A 13960-nucleotide genomic window follows, 5' to 3' on the forward strand; every position below is an offset into this window, starting at 1 on the left:
CTTTTTTTTTTTTTTTTTGGTACCTAGGATTGAACTCAGGGGCTCCTGATCGCTGAGTTACATCCCCAGCTCTATTTTGTATTTTATTAAGAGACAGGATGTCACTGAGTTGCTAAGCACCTCGCCATTGCTGAGGCTGGCTTTGAACTCAAGATCTTCCTGTCTTAGTCTCCGAAGCCACTGGCATTACAGGTGTGCGCCACCATGCCTGGCTCATTGTTTGCTTTTAATGTAGAAAATATTACAATACTTTTGCACAACATTACTGATAGAGTAGGAAATCGGTGTGAGTGGGAAAGAATGGATAGAATTGGCTAGAAGACTTGTGTCCTTAAGAAGAAAGGGGCTGCGGATGTGAAGGCATTGGCTTTAGATAAAAGTATACATAGCTGCCTTTGGGAAAGGCCTGGAAGACTGTGTGAAGACAGTGGCTGAGCCAGTCCATGCAAGAGTGCCAATAATTCACCAGGAGAGAGAGTTGAGATAATTATCTGTGCTTAATTTTTCCAACTTCAGCTAGGCACAATACACCGGTAAAAATGATTTGGATTCTCAGTCTGTGTTCCTGGGCAATTTACATAAATGTTTTTGGCAGAGTCTTGCTTAGTGTATTTTATTTTCCACTGAGTGCTCATCATATAGACCCCTGCCTGGCAAACAGTAGTTGCTTAATAAATATTATATGGATTAATTTTAGAACTGAATCAACTATACTGTATATGCCAAAACTACCCTACAAGTTTTTTTGTTGTTGTTGTTTTGGTACACTGGGTTGAACTCAGGGGTGCTTAACTACTTAAGCCCTTTTTATATTTTACTTAGAGACAGGATATGGCTATATTGCTGAGACTGGCTTTTTTTTTTTTTTTCAGTTGTACATGGATGCAGTATCCTATATTTTGTTTATTTACTTTTTAAATTTTTTTTAAAGAGAGAGAGAATTTTTTAATATATTTTTTTTTTAGTTCTCAGCGGACACAACATCTTTGTTAGTATGTGGTGCTGAGGATCGAACCTGGGCCGCAAGCATGCCAGGAAAGTGCGCTACCGCTTGAGCCACATCCCCAGCCCCGTGTTTATTTACTTTTATGTGGTGCTGAGGATTGAACCCAGTGCCTCACTCATGGGAGGTAAGTACTTTACCACTGAGCCAGAACCCAGCCACCTGAGACTGGCTTTGAACTTGCAGTCCTCCTGCCTCAGCTTCCTGAGCCGCTGGGATCACAGGCATGTGTCACCCTTCCCAGCTCTCCACAAGGATCCAATGAAATGAGATTATAAGTGTAAAAGTGCTTTACAATCCTAAGAATACTATTTAAATCTGAACTGTTTGCCAGGTGCAGTGGCACATGCCTATAATCCCTGAGGCACAGTGTTGAGGGCCACAGCCAAGTCGGGATGGCGCATGGCATTTTGCCAGAAGGAGTGGTTAAGAGATGACGCCAGCAAGCCATTAAGATGATGATAATTAAGTTATAATTGCTGTGGCTGGATGATGCTGGATTGAAACAGGCTGTGTATTGAGTTGTCTATGGACCCTGCTGACCAGCAATTGCGCCGGATACTTTGGAGTTCCTTTGAGTTCTCGCGGGGTTTCGGGAGAATTGGCGCAGGGAGCCCAGTGGTGGGAGTGTGTTCCCGGGAAGTGTGTGTGGAGTGCCAGTGAGAGTTCGGGAATAAAGAGTTGCTGTTTGAACCTACAAGGTTTTGTGGCGGCTTATTTGTGCCCAGCCAGACTGCAGGCAGCACAGGAGGGTTGCAAGTCCAAAGCTTGCCTCAGCAATTTAGGGAGGCCCTAAGCAATTCACTAAGACCTCATCTCTAAATAAAATACAAAAGAGGGATGATGATGTGGCTCAGTGGTTGAGTGCCCCAGGGTTCTATTCCTGGTACAAAAAAAAAAAAAAAAAACTGAACTATTTATGTTAGAATGGAGATAAAGACCATTGAGTTTTGTTTTGTTTTGTTTTTTTACTTAGATATGCCAAGACCTAAAGATCCGTGAATTATTTTGAAACTTGAGGGTGGCATATGATACTTCACAAGGTCCTTGCTTAGCATCTGGATGGCCATTTTATTTTATTTATTTTTTAGTGGTGCTGGGGATTGAACCCAAGGCTTTGTGCATACAAGTCAAGCGCTCTACCAACTGAGCTATGTCCCCAGCCCCTGGATGGCCATTTGTTTCACTGTCCTGCCCCAGGACATTTCTGAGAAACACCTTTCTCTCACACCAACCCAACCCTTAACCACCAAGTTAGGACCTGCCTGGCTCTGATTCCTGAGCCTCCCCCATTAAAGTCCCGGAACCCCAGGCTGTGTTGCCTCTCTCGCCTATAGAGAGATGGCCTTTATTTGTCAGAGCTGACAAATACACTCTTGTGTGGATCTCTGCTTCTCTGTCTTTCATTTCTCTCTTACCCCTCTCTCATTCCTTGCTTTCCCTGCACCTATAAGCCACATAAACTTATAGAATTGACAAAAGTATACAAAGGCCAGAAAACCATCTAAGTTGGTCTTATGTGAATGTCATAAATTTAAGTTCTAAATGACATTTATAATGCTGGGCACTTGGGGGGTTATGTTACTTCTTTCTTTTTCATTTTCCCTTTTTTTTTTCCATTTTTTTGGGGATCAAATCCAGGGCCTTATGGTGCTAGGCAAATATTCTGCCCTTGAACTTCATCACTAGCACTTTTTATTTTTCTTTTTTCATATTTTTTTCAAGTTGTAGATGGACACAATACCTTTATTTATTTATTTGTTTATTTTCAGGTGGTGCTGAGGATCGAACCCAGTGCCTCCTATGTGCTAGGTGAGCGCTCTACCACTGAGCCACAACCTCAGCCCTTTAATTTTATTTTGAAACAAGGTTTCACTAAAGTGCCCAGACTGGCCTGGAACTTGAAATCCTCCTCTCTTAGCCTCCTGAGTTGGTGGGATTATAGTTATGTGCCACCATACCCAGCTCTTTTTAATTAAAAAAAAAAAATAGATTATAGTTCAATCCCTAGTACTAGTAAATAAATAAAATAGATTATAATTTCCAAAGCAAATGTAGTATTGGGGCTATGCATTTACTCTTTTAGGTAACAATGATGTTTTAAATGTATGGATGTTTCTGCTGAGAATTCCTAATTCCTTCCCAATTGGTCATACCCAGCATCTGTTGCACTGTTTATTTTCATGATGTATCTATATGATCTTCTCAAATATTTATAGGATTTGTTTGGACCAAAATTTTTTGGGGGGTTGTATGTTTTTGTGGTGCTAGGGATTGAACCCAGGGCCTTGTGCATGTGAGGCCAGTGCTCTACCAGCTGAGCTGTATCCCCAGCCCTGGACCAAAGTTCTGACTGATAAAAATAACTAGGAGGGGCCGGGGTTGTGGCTCAGTGGTAGTGCGCTTACCTAGCATGTGTAAGACACTGGGTTCAATTCTCAGCACAACATATAAGTAAATAAATTAGGGAGCTGGGGTTGTGGCTCAGTGGTAGAATTCTCACCTAGACGTGTGGGGCACTGGGTACGATCCTCAGCACCACATAAAAATAAATTAATAAAGGTATTGGGTCCATCTCCAACTAAAAGATGCATTTAAAAATGAAAAAATAAGACTTAAAAAAAATAACTGGGAAATTCAGTACATTTCCATTTCCTTCTGTATTCAAGGAGCTAAAGCAATGTCTTTGCTTGCTGAAGCTTCAAGGCAGTTTCCCATCGGCTGAGGTTTTCTTCCTTCGAGAAGCCCTTCCTTATCTTTCTTCTTGAAGGAGTATCTGCAAGGAGAAGTGAATCAAGCCATGGCATCATTTTCACATTTTTCATCATAATTGCTGGGGATTAAGATATCACATAATTAGTCAAAGTCATAGAAGAGGATTCAGTGGAATGATGTAGGATTAAATGTAGGATTAGACCTTAGGAGCTCCGTGGGATTCCTGTGTGCTTTAGTGTTGCAGTGTGGGGATGCTCAGGGAGGCCTCTGCCTCATCCTGCCGTCACCCAGCACCAGGGCTTTGGGGATTAATTAGAAAAAGCACTCTGTTCTCAGAAAACCTCTGAAGCTGACTTGAGGACGAGGAAAGATTTTGCTGAGTAATGTGACTCAGTCCCCTTCCTTGTAAAGCCAGAAGTCCTGTGTGTTTTCCTAATTAGCCCCACCAGATTTTTGTAGGCATGACTGTGCTTTGCCGCAGTCTGGCTGGGCACAATCAGGAGCCACTTGTCAAAAGAAACTAACTTTATTTTTAGAACCACACACGCCAAACAAAACAGCCTCTCAGGAAAAATCCTCAGAGCCTCAACTGCCACCACCGGCTTTCCACAAGCCTCTCTCTCCCACACAAGCCTCTCTCTACCTCCCACAATCCTCCTGCTCTTGAGGCCGATTGGCTGGGTCACGTGGGCGGAGCCAAAAAAAGTCCCCCAATGAGCAGCTCCGTGGTCTGAAAGGGCAGGGAAACAGTCCAATGAGCATCACCGCAGAGGAGCCAATCAGCTAGATGTTGCTGGGGCCGAGGAGCCAATCAGCTAGATGTTGCTGGGGCCGCTGTGAGCCAATCATCAGCCGGCAGCTGGAAGTTTGCTGGCAGCTGGAAGTTTGCTGGGGCCCCTTTGGCTGTGGCTCTCAACAGTGCTTCATGAAGCCAACCATTTTGTCACAGGGGACTTGTTCTCGGTGAGATTTCTCTGCATCATCTGATATGGAAGTCAGCCTGTGCAAGTTTCCTGTAGCCTGTTCTGGGTCACATTGAAATATTGTGCCACATGATCATGACCTACTTTCCCCCCTACTGCCTCAGTAAACAACAGGAGTGACACCCACAAAATGTGACCACCCTCAAAAGTAACACCAGTCTGTCTTGCATGTTGCATGGCAAATCTCAAGGATGGCAAATCCCTTTGCAAACATTAATTATACTTTATAAATGTCTCACTGATACTAGGCTGCAAGCCCTATTATCCCCATTTTATGACTGAACATCCCAAAACTTAAGAAATAGAAACTCTTCAGTCTGCTCAGAACAAGGACGAGGGTGGGTCATAGCCCAGTTCTACTCACCTACTTAAGGGTGTCCCCTGGGCTCTGTAAGAACTGACTTCCCTCCATTTCCCGTCACTCAGAAAACACGTGTCTGTGTGGCTGCCCTGAAGAGCCCGCTTTGCTCTCCCCACTGACTGGCCTCTGTGCTCCGGTCTAAGTGCCTGCATTTTTTTGTACTTAAATTTACCTTTGGCAGTTGTTCCAAAAGAAATGAGGGGAAGTGGCTGGCTGTAGTAGCTCTGCGGCTTAGTGGCAGAGTGTCTGCCTGGCATGTGCACAGCCCTAGGTTCAGTCCCCAGCACTGGGGGAGGATTCACCCTATCATGAATGCTTATGGCATCACCAAAAGCAGTATACAGGCTTTTTTGATCGCATCATTTCCGTTTTTCCTTTAGGGCAGGACAGTACATTGATTGTAGTTTGAATTGTCTATTTTTACATTTCTTATTTATTTTGCAGTACTAGGGATCAAACCCAAGGCCTCTCACGCTCCCACTGAGCTACACCCCTGCTATGCTATTTTGGGTGTGGATGAAGAGGTTGTACTTCTAGATTAGACAGGTATGAAACTGAGCAGAGATAATACATAGATAAGGGTCAAAAGTAGTCATTATCATGAGAAAACAAACCTGTGCTTATCTGCCTTTATATGGTAAAGGGAAAAGAGCTTTATCAGGGAACCTGAGTTCTCTTTTCTGCTATTGGTTCACTGTGATCTCAGCCAGTTGTTTTCTCTATCTCTGCATCAAGTTCTCCATCAATACAATGGGAGCTTCTGCTGTAGCCTCTGATTCAGCAGAGTTTCTGTAAAGGGCCTTGTGGGCTGTATTATGTCCATGGTAATGACTCAGCTTTGCCAGTTTAGCTCAAAACAGCTAGACGTTATGTAAGCAAATGGGTATGGAAGTGTTCCAATAAAGCTTTATTTTTATGAACACTTAATTTTGAATTTTATATAATTTGCACATGTCATGAAATATTACTCTTTGATTTTTCTTTTCTTCTGGTACTGGGAATTAAATCCAGGGGTACTTTACCGCTGAATCACATCTCTAGCCCTTTTTTGTATTTTATTTAGAGACAGGGTCTCACTGAGTTGCTTAGTGCCTCACTGTTGTTGAGGCTGGCTGTGAACTTTACATCCTTCTGCCTCAGCCTCCTGAGCTGCTGGGATTATAGGTGTGAGACACCATGCCTGGCTCCAGCCCTTTTAATTTTGAGACAGGGTCTTGCTAAATTGGTGAGGGTCTAACTAATATGTTAAGGCTGGCCTTGAAATTGTGATCCCCCTGCCTCAGCTTCCCAAGAGTTGCTGAAAAACCAGCCTCTACCTCAGAGCAAAGCCTGTCCAAGGAAGGAGGCATGACCCTTTTCCTTGGAAAGACCCACAGAGCACTCCTAGGCACATACCCACCCTGCTGAGTTGTTTATCTACAAATAACAGGAGAGATCTGCTACACCTGGTATCCCTGACTCAGTCAGGCTAGGTGAGGACCCACAGAAACCCTCTAGCAACCACCAATCAGCATGAGACAGGGAAAATACCTGGGTTGCCAGATGACCCCCAGTAGTTTATGGTGGTTGATAACGTGTTGGGAAACGACGTAGTTCAGCATGTACTCCCCTCGTGGCCTAAACCAATCAGTTCAAACCTCCTCTTGTACTCACCAATCACCCCTACCCAACTTGTTCCTGCCAGTGAATGTGCTAATCATGTTTTAGAGGTGTTTTATGATTTTCCCACGGTGTGTGATGATTTGCTAAGAGATGCTATGATGTATGTGAAGTCCCTGCCTTCCCCAAAGAGTGTATAAAACTGCTGCAAACCCTGGGCTCAGGGCCTCTCAGCGTCACCAGTTGCTGTGTGCACGCGGAAGACCGAGCTAGCTCGCAATAAACACCTCTTTGCTGCTTACATCGATCTTGGTCTCTGGTGGTCTTTTGGGGGCCAAAATTTCTTTCTTTTTCTTTTTTTTTTTTTGGTACTAGGATTGAACTCACGGGTACTTGACCACTGAGCCACATTCCCTAGCCCTATTTTGTATTTTATTAGAGACAGGATCTCACTGAATTGCTTAGCACCTCACTGGCTTTGAACTCAAGATCCTCCTGCCATTGCTGAGCCTGGCTTTGAACTCAGGATCCTCCTGCCTCAGCCTTCCGAACCACTGGGATTATAGGCATGAGCCACCACACCAGGCTTGGGCAAATTTTCTGACTTCGGGACTGGGGAGTCTCTCAGCCTTTCTGATGTGTCTTTGTACAATTTCCCCCCCAAGTACTGGAGATTGAAAGCACTGTACTACATCCTCAGCACTTTTATTTTTTTATTTTGGGATGGTCTTATTCAGTTGCCTAGGTTGGCCTCCAAGCCCTGATCTTCCTGCCTCAGCCTCTTGAGTAGCTGACATTATAGGCCTATGCCATTGTGTCCAGCACCAATTATACAATTTTAAAATCTGACTTAAGTACATTTTGCTTCCTTTTTTTCTTTTTCTTCACCCCCACCCCCACCCCGTACTGGTAATTGAACTCAGAACCTTGCACATGCTAGGCAAATGTTCTACCACTGAGCTACATCCCCAGCCCCTAAACTTTTAAGAGATTCCTGTGATGACATATTTCTAACGATGGCTCTGCTCCAGGAGATTATTTGTATTGATTTAAGATTTGTCCTTCATTCAATGTGGTATCCTTGGTAGGCATATTGCATTTAATTTTATCATCATTAAATATTAGATGAGTATTAGAATGTTATAGAAATTGGGGTGTAGATTTTGAGAGGAATGAAGGCCTCAGAAATTGTTTCTGGGAATGGAGGATGAGGAGTGGAGGTGGGGTGAGCTAAGGCAGAAGCAAGCTTTCCCCACTTGTGACCTTTCTAGAGGTTGTCCCTAATGTGTCTGGGTTCACTTGACGGTCTTTTTTAGGGAGAGAGCACGTGATGGGGAATCAGGAGAAACTGGGTCTTTACTCAGTCAAGGACTTACCATGTAACATAAGTAAGTCATTTTGTTCCAGTGTCCTCATTTGCAATATGGGGATAAAAACTCCTGCAAGCCAGACTAAGGCAGGAGGATCAAAATTTGGAAGTCAGTTGTCTCCAGGTACAATGTCGCACACCTGTGATCCCCGCACCTTGGAAGGCCGAAGCAGGAATCTTAAATTTTAAAGACAGCCTCAGCAGGGCTGGGGATGTGGCTCAAGCGGTATGCATCCGGGTTCGATCCTCAGCACCACATACAAACAAACATGTTGTGTCCGCCAAAAGCTAAAAAATAAATATTAAAAAAATTCTCTCTCTCTCTTTCCCCTCTCTCTTAAAAAAAATTAAAAAATTAAAAAAAAAAAAGACAGCCTCAGCAACTTAGTGAGGTCCTAAGCAACTCAGGGAGTCCCTGCCTCAAAAATAAAAAGGGCTGGGAAGGTGGCTCAGTGGTAGAGACCCCTGGGTTCAATCCCCAGGACTGCAAAAACAAAAACAAAGCCCCCTGCACACTCTAGAGAATAAGAACTTAATGAGACCACCATGAAGCTGGCCTCACAGGTGAGAAGCCTTTGCCTTGGACCAGCTGTCTCTGGGCTCCCGCTGACAAGCAAGCTATCCTTGGTCCTTTCTGCTGCAATGCTGCTGTCACTACTGCCCTAAAATATCAGATTGGCAGTTCCAGGCCAAGGACCCACCCTGCCGTTAGTTAACAGCTGGTCCAAGCTTTCCAACTTTAGTTGTCCCAGGTCACGCAGGCTGGCTTACTAAGTCCTACCTTTCCTTTGGTCAGTTTGGAGGCAGTGCCTAGTTGGGTCAGCCCTACACAGCTCATGGGGAAGTGCCACACTACCTGGCAGGAGCTGTTCAGATGGGCAGTGCTAAAGCCCTCCTCAGGACACTGTGGCCGTTTCCTCTGTGCCTTTGATGGATAGTCTTGCTCAAGGTCCAGCTGGGGAAGGCTCTGTGACACCAGCTCACTTCCAACACGCTTCATCCCCTGGCCTTCTCTGACCACCGCGTATCCTCCCTACCAAACCTCCCTGCATCTTTCCCTTGCTTTATTTTCCTTCCTTGTACCTATTTCTACCTGAAATTTCTTGTTCTCTGACCAATCTCAGCACACATCTCTATGTGGGTTTGGTTGTTTTGTTTGTTTGTTTGTGGGGAGGGGGTCCTGCGGATTGAACCCAGAGTTGCTGAGCCACATCCCCAGCCCTTCTTTTTTTCTTTTTTTGAGACAACTTGCTAAGTTGCTTAGGGCCTCATTAAGTTGCTAATGCTGGCCTTGATCTTTCTGCCTCCACCTCCCAAATCCTTGGGATTACAAACCTGCACCACCGCACCTGGACCTATGTGGTTTTGTTTTTTAATTTTTTTTTAATTTTACTTTTTTGGTACCAGGGATTGAACTCAGGATACTTGACCAAGCCACATCCCTAGCCCTATTTTATTTAGAGACAGGGTCTCACTGACTTACTTAGTACCTTGCTGTTGCTGAGGCTGGCTTTGAACTCGAGATCCTCCTGCCTCAGCATGCCCATTGTGCGCAGCTGTTTTTGTCTTTTTTTTTTTTAACTGTAGTCCGACACAATACCTTTATTTATTTTTATGTGATGTTGAGGATTGAACCCAGGGCCTTACGCCTGCTAGACGAGCGCTCTACTGCTGAACCATTACCCTAGCCCTATTTTTGTCTTTTAAAAAATTATTTTTATCTGTTGTTGATGGACTTTTGTTTAATTAACTAATTAATTAATTAACATTCAGTGCTGAGAATGGAAACCAGTGCCTCACACATGCTAGGTAAGTGCTCTACCACTGACCCCCAACCCCAGTCCCTGCATGTTGTTTTTGAGATGGGGTCTTGCTCTGGTGCCCAGGCTGGCCCCCAAACTCCCAAGCTTGAGTGATTATCCTGCCTCAGCTTCCCAGATAGCCGACTACACACCGTGTTCAGTGCTTCTGTGTTTGTAAAAGTATTTGTTGGATCCTAAGTCAGAACAGTTAGGAAAAACAGAAAGTCTCAGTAGTTCAGGTAGAAGCGGATTTGTTCACAGGTGGAGGAACAAAGGCGGAGGGAATCCAGAAGCCCAGGCTTGTTTTGATGCTGATGGGCCATGGCTGGGCCTGATGCTGCCTTGCTCCAGTGGGTAGCTGAGACACTGCCGCTTATCAGTGACGGGTCCTGCTCCCACACGTGTTGAAGTTTGAACATTAGAGAAGCACACTGAGGCGAGCATATAAAGCAAGGTTTATTTTTAAAAAGGGGGACTGAGGCTGTAGCTCAGTGGTAGAGCACTTGCCTCGCAAGTGTGAGGCCCTGAGTTCGATCCTCAGCACCACACAAAAATAAATGAATAAAAATAAAGATATTTTAAAAAAGGGGGGAGTAACAGACTTCTCCCAGGAGGGAGAAGGGGGCCATGGCTGGTGTCTGGTATCCCAGGAAGCCAAGTATTCTGCCCTTTTTATGCTTCCTTTATTCTCCTGCTCTCTTCCCCTTTTTTTTTTTTTTTTTTTTTTTTGGTTTGTTTTCTTTTCCTTCCTGAGTAAGTGATTAGGCCCAGGAAATGCTTGGTGGCAAGGCCAACAGGTGGGAAACAGGTGGGCTGAAGGGGGAAGGGCAGGATGGAGCCACCCAGGACACATTAATTAGCAACCTTATAGCTCCCCTTAGGGAGGGACAATTCCTGCCACAGGTTTCCTTAGCTACAGGTTGGAGCAGGGGCAGGTCTTCATAAGGGTGGAGGAAGGGCTCTGAAGGAATCAACATTTCAATCCTTCAGGGGACAGCCTCCAACTTCTGGGACTCTCTCAAAATTGGCCTCCTTGATCTGAACTGACTCGATTTACCTATTTACACTGCCTGTCTAATTCTGGCTTCAGCTGCCCTGAAACCAAGAACAGCCTAGGCCCATTAAAGAAGTTACTTGACTTACACATCCAAGATGTGTCAGAACTATTATTACTACTAGTAGTGGTCCAATTTACTTCCTCCTCCTCTTCCCCCTGGAGATTGAGCCCACTACCACTGAACTACATCCCAGCCCTCTTTTTATTTTTAATTTTGAGGCAGGTCTCACTATATTGCCCAGGCTATATGCCCTCAGGCTCACAGTCCTCCCACCTCAGCCTCCTGAGTAGCTGGGAGTATAGGCCCTGACAACTTCTGATTTGGTCCCTTGAAAACCTCCAGTTCAGGACTCTCCTTACCTCAAGAAGTCTGGCTCACAGACAGCCTGCTCTGCAGCTGGTACCTGGGTGTCCCAGCCTGCCACCGACTACCAACCCGCAGACATGCAGGGAGCCCGGGTGCTGCTGCTGCTGAGCCTGAGGCTACAGCTGGCCCATGGTGTCATCCCAGTGGAGGAGGAGAATCCAGCCTTCTGGAACCAGAAAGCCGCTGAGGCCCTGGAAGCCACCAAGAAGCTGAAGCCCATTCAGACCTCAGCCAAGAACCTCATTATCTTCCTGGGGGACGGAATGGGCATGCCCACGTTGACAGCCACTCGGATCCTAAAGGGACAGATGCAAGGCAAGCTGGGGCCCGAGACACCCCTGGCCATGGACCACTTCCCATATATGGCTCTGTCCAAGACATACAACGTGGACAGACAGGTGCCAGACAGCGCTGGCACAGCCACAGTCTTCCTGTGTGGGGTCAAGGGCAACTTCTTGATCATTGGCTTGAGTGCAGCCGACCACTTTGACCAGTGCACAACAACACAAGGCAACGAGGTCATGTCTGTGATGTACCAGGCCAAGCAAGCAGGGAAATCCGTAGGAGTGGTGACCACCACCATAGTGCAGCATGCCTCGCCAGCTGGCACATTTGCACACACGGTGAACCGCAACTGGTACTCAGATGCTGACATGCCAGCCTCCGCGCTGCAGGAGGGCTGCCAGGACATCTCCACGCAGCTCGTCTCCAGTATGGACATTGACATGATCCTCGGCGGGGGCAGAAAGTTCATGTTTCCCAAGGGCACCCCAGACCCTGAGTACCCAAGTGACACCACCCAGAATGGAATCAGGCTGGATGGAGGCGACCTGGTGCAGGAATGGCTGGCAAAGCACCAGGGGGCTCCGTAGGTGTGGAACGCCAGCAGCTCATTCAGGCGTCCCAGGACCCAGCAGTGACCCACCTCATGGGCCTCTTCGAACCTGAACACTTAAAATATTGAAATCAACCGGGAGCCAGCGCAAGAGCCTTCCCTGATGGAGATGACAGAGGTGGCCCTAGGTCTGCTGAGCAGGAACCTCCGCGGCTTCTACCTCTTGGAGGAAGCGGGCCGCATCGACCACGGGCACCCTGAGGGAACCGCTCACCTGGCTCTGACCGAGGCGATCCGATCATGTTCGACTCTGCCATCGACAAGGCCGGCCAGCTCACCAGCGACCAGGACACGCTGACCCTCGTCGCCGCCAACCGCTCCCACGTCTTCTCCTTTGGCGGCTACACGCTGCGGGGCAGCTCCACCTTCGGGCTGGCCCCGCACAAGGCCCAGGACAGCAAGTCTTACACGTCCATCCTGTATGCCAACGGCCCCGGCTACGTGCTGAACTTTGGCTACCGACCCGACGTCCCAGAGGTTGAGAGCTGCGCCCCCACCTACAAGCAGCAGGCGGCTGTGCCCCTGTCGGGGGAGACGCACGCAGGCGAGGACGTGGCGGTGTTCGCGCGCGGCCCGCAGGCGCACCTGGTGCACCGGGTGCAGGAGCAGAACTACATCGCGCACATAGTGGCCTTCGCCGCCTGCCTGGAGCCCTGTGAGGCCTGCGGCCTTGGCGCCCCCAGCAGGCTAGAGCATCACTGTGGGTCCCCGCCCTGCCGCCACCATAGTGTTGCTGCCCTTTTGGTTGCTGCTGTTGCTGAAGACGGTTGTTGCGCCCTGACATCCAGGCCCGCTGAGACCCACCCAGGAACCCCGCAGCTGGCATCTCCCACAACCGCACCCCCACTACCAGTCCAAAACTGGGCTGCCTATCCTGATGCCCCCACCTTTGGCTCTTACCAAGAGATAGAGGGATACAGCAGACTCAGACCAGGCAGCACTGCCCATCCCAGCCCCGGACCCTCCATGACCAGGACAATACGGTACCCCCAAGGCTGAGACAATGACATCCACTGCCATCCCTGGGTTGCTCTTGAACTCCAACCTCAAATCCTAGGAAAACAGCAAGCTCAGCCACCCAGTCCCTCCTGTGCCTATACTTTGAGAAGGACCAAGTTAGGCACCAGGCACCCGCCACCGGATCAGGACTCCACCAGACCCACAGGTGCCTTTGTTGGCCTCAGACGCCAGCACTGGGGTGCCAAAGACTCAGGCCTGTCCTGGAACCAGGAGACCCTGCATCTCGCTGAGCCACCTCCACACACAAGCAAACTGCAGATGGGGCCTGCCCTGTCACTGCATACAGGGCAGTCCTCTGTAACCAGCAGCTACATGCTCACCCCTCCCCAGAGCCAACTCTAGGCTGGAGGGGTGGGACAGGCCACCAGAGTGGCCCTTGGACCCTTTGCCTGGACATCTGGAAGCCGAGTATAGATCTCTGAACTAAGATTTTTCTGCCCTCCTGGGGCCTCCATTCCCCTGGGAGGGACAAAGCAATAAAGGGTTATACAACACACACACAAAAAAAGAAGTCTGGCTCACTCAGGCCCGGTGGCACACACCTGTAATCCCAGTGGCTCAGGAGGCTGAAGCAAGTTCGAGGCCAGCCTCAGCAACTTAGTGAGACCCTGTCTCGAAATAAAAAAAATAAAAAGAGCTGGGATGTGGCTCGTAGTTAAGCATGCCTGGGTTCAATCTCTGGGTCCCCCCCCCCCCAAAAAAAGGAACTCTGGCTCAGTGTAGGAATCTAAGAAAATGCTCAATAGCTTTGCTGTGGAATTCAAGCTATTTCCCCTTAACTCTGAGTCA

The 13960-nt window shown here is 47.5% G+C and overlaps 1 pseudogene; it reads left to right on the forward strand.

Annotated features, from left to right (window-relative positions):
- Positions 1-11022: 11022 nt before the first annotated feature.
- LOC107142206 lies at positions 11023-13665 on the forward strand (annotated as a pseudogene).
- The last annotated feature ends 295 nt before the right edge of the window (positions 13666-13960 follow it).

The sequence above is a fragment of the Marmota marmota genome, unplaced genomic scaffold (assembly GCF_001458135.2).
Source record: "Marmota marmota marmota unplaced genomic scaffold, marMar, whole genome shotgun sequence".
Taxonomy (NCBI): domain Eukaryota; kingdom Metazoa; phylum Chordata; class Mammalia; order Rodentia; family Sciuridae; genus Marmota; species Marmota marmota.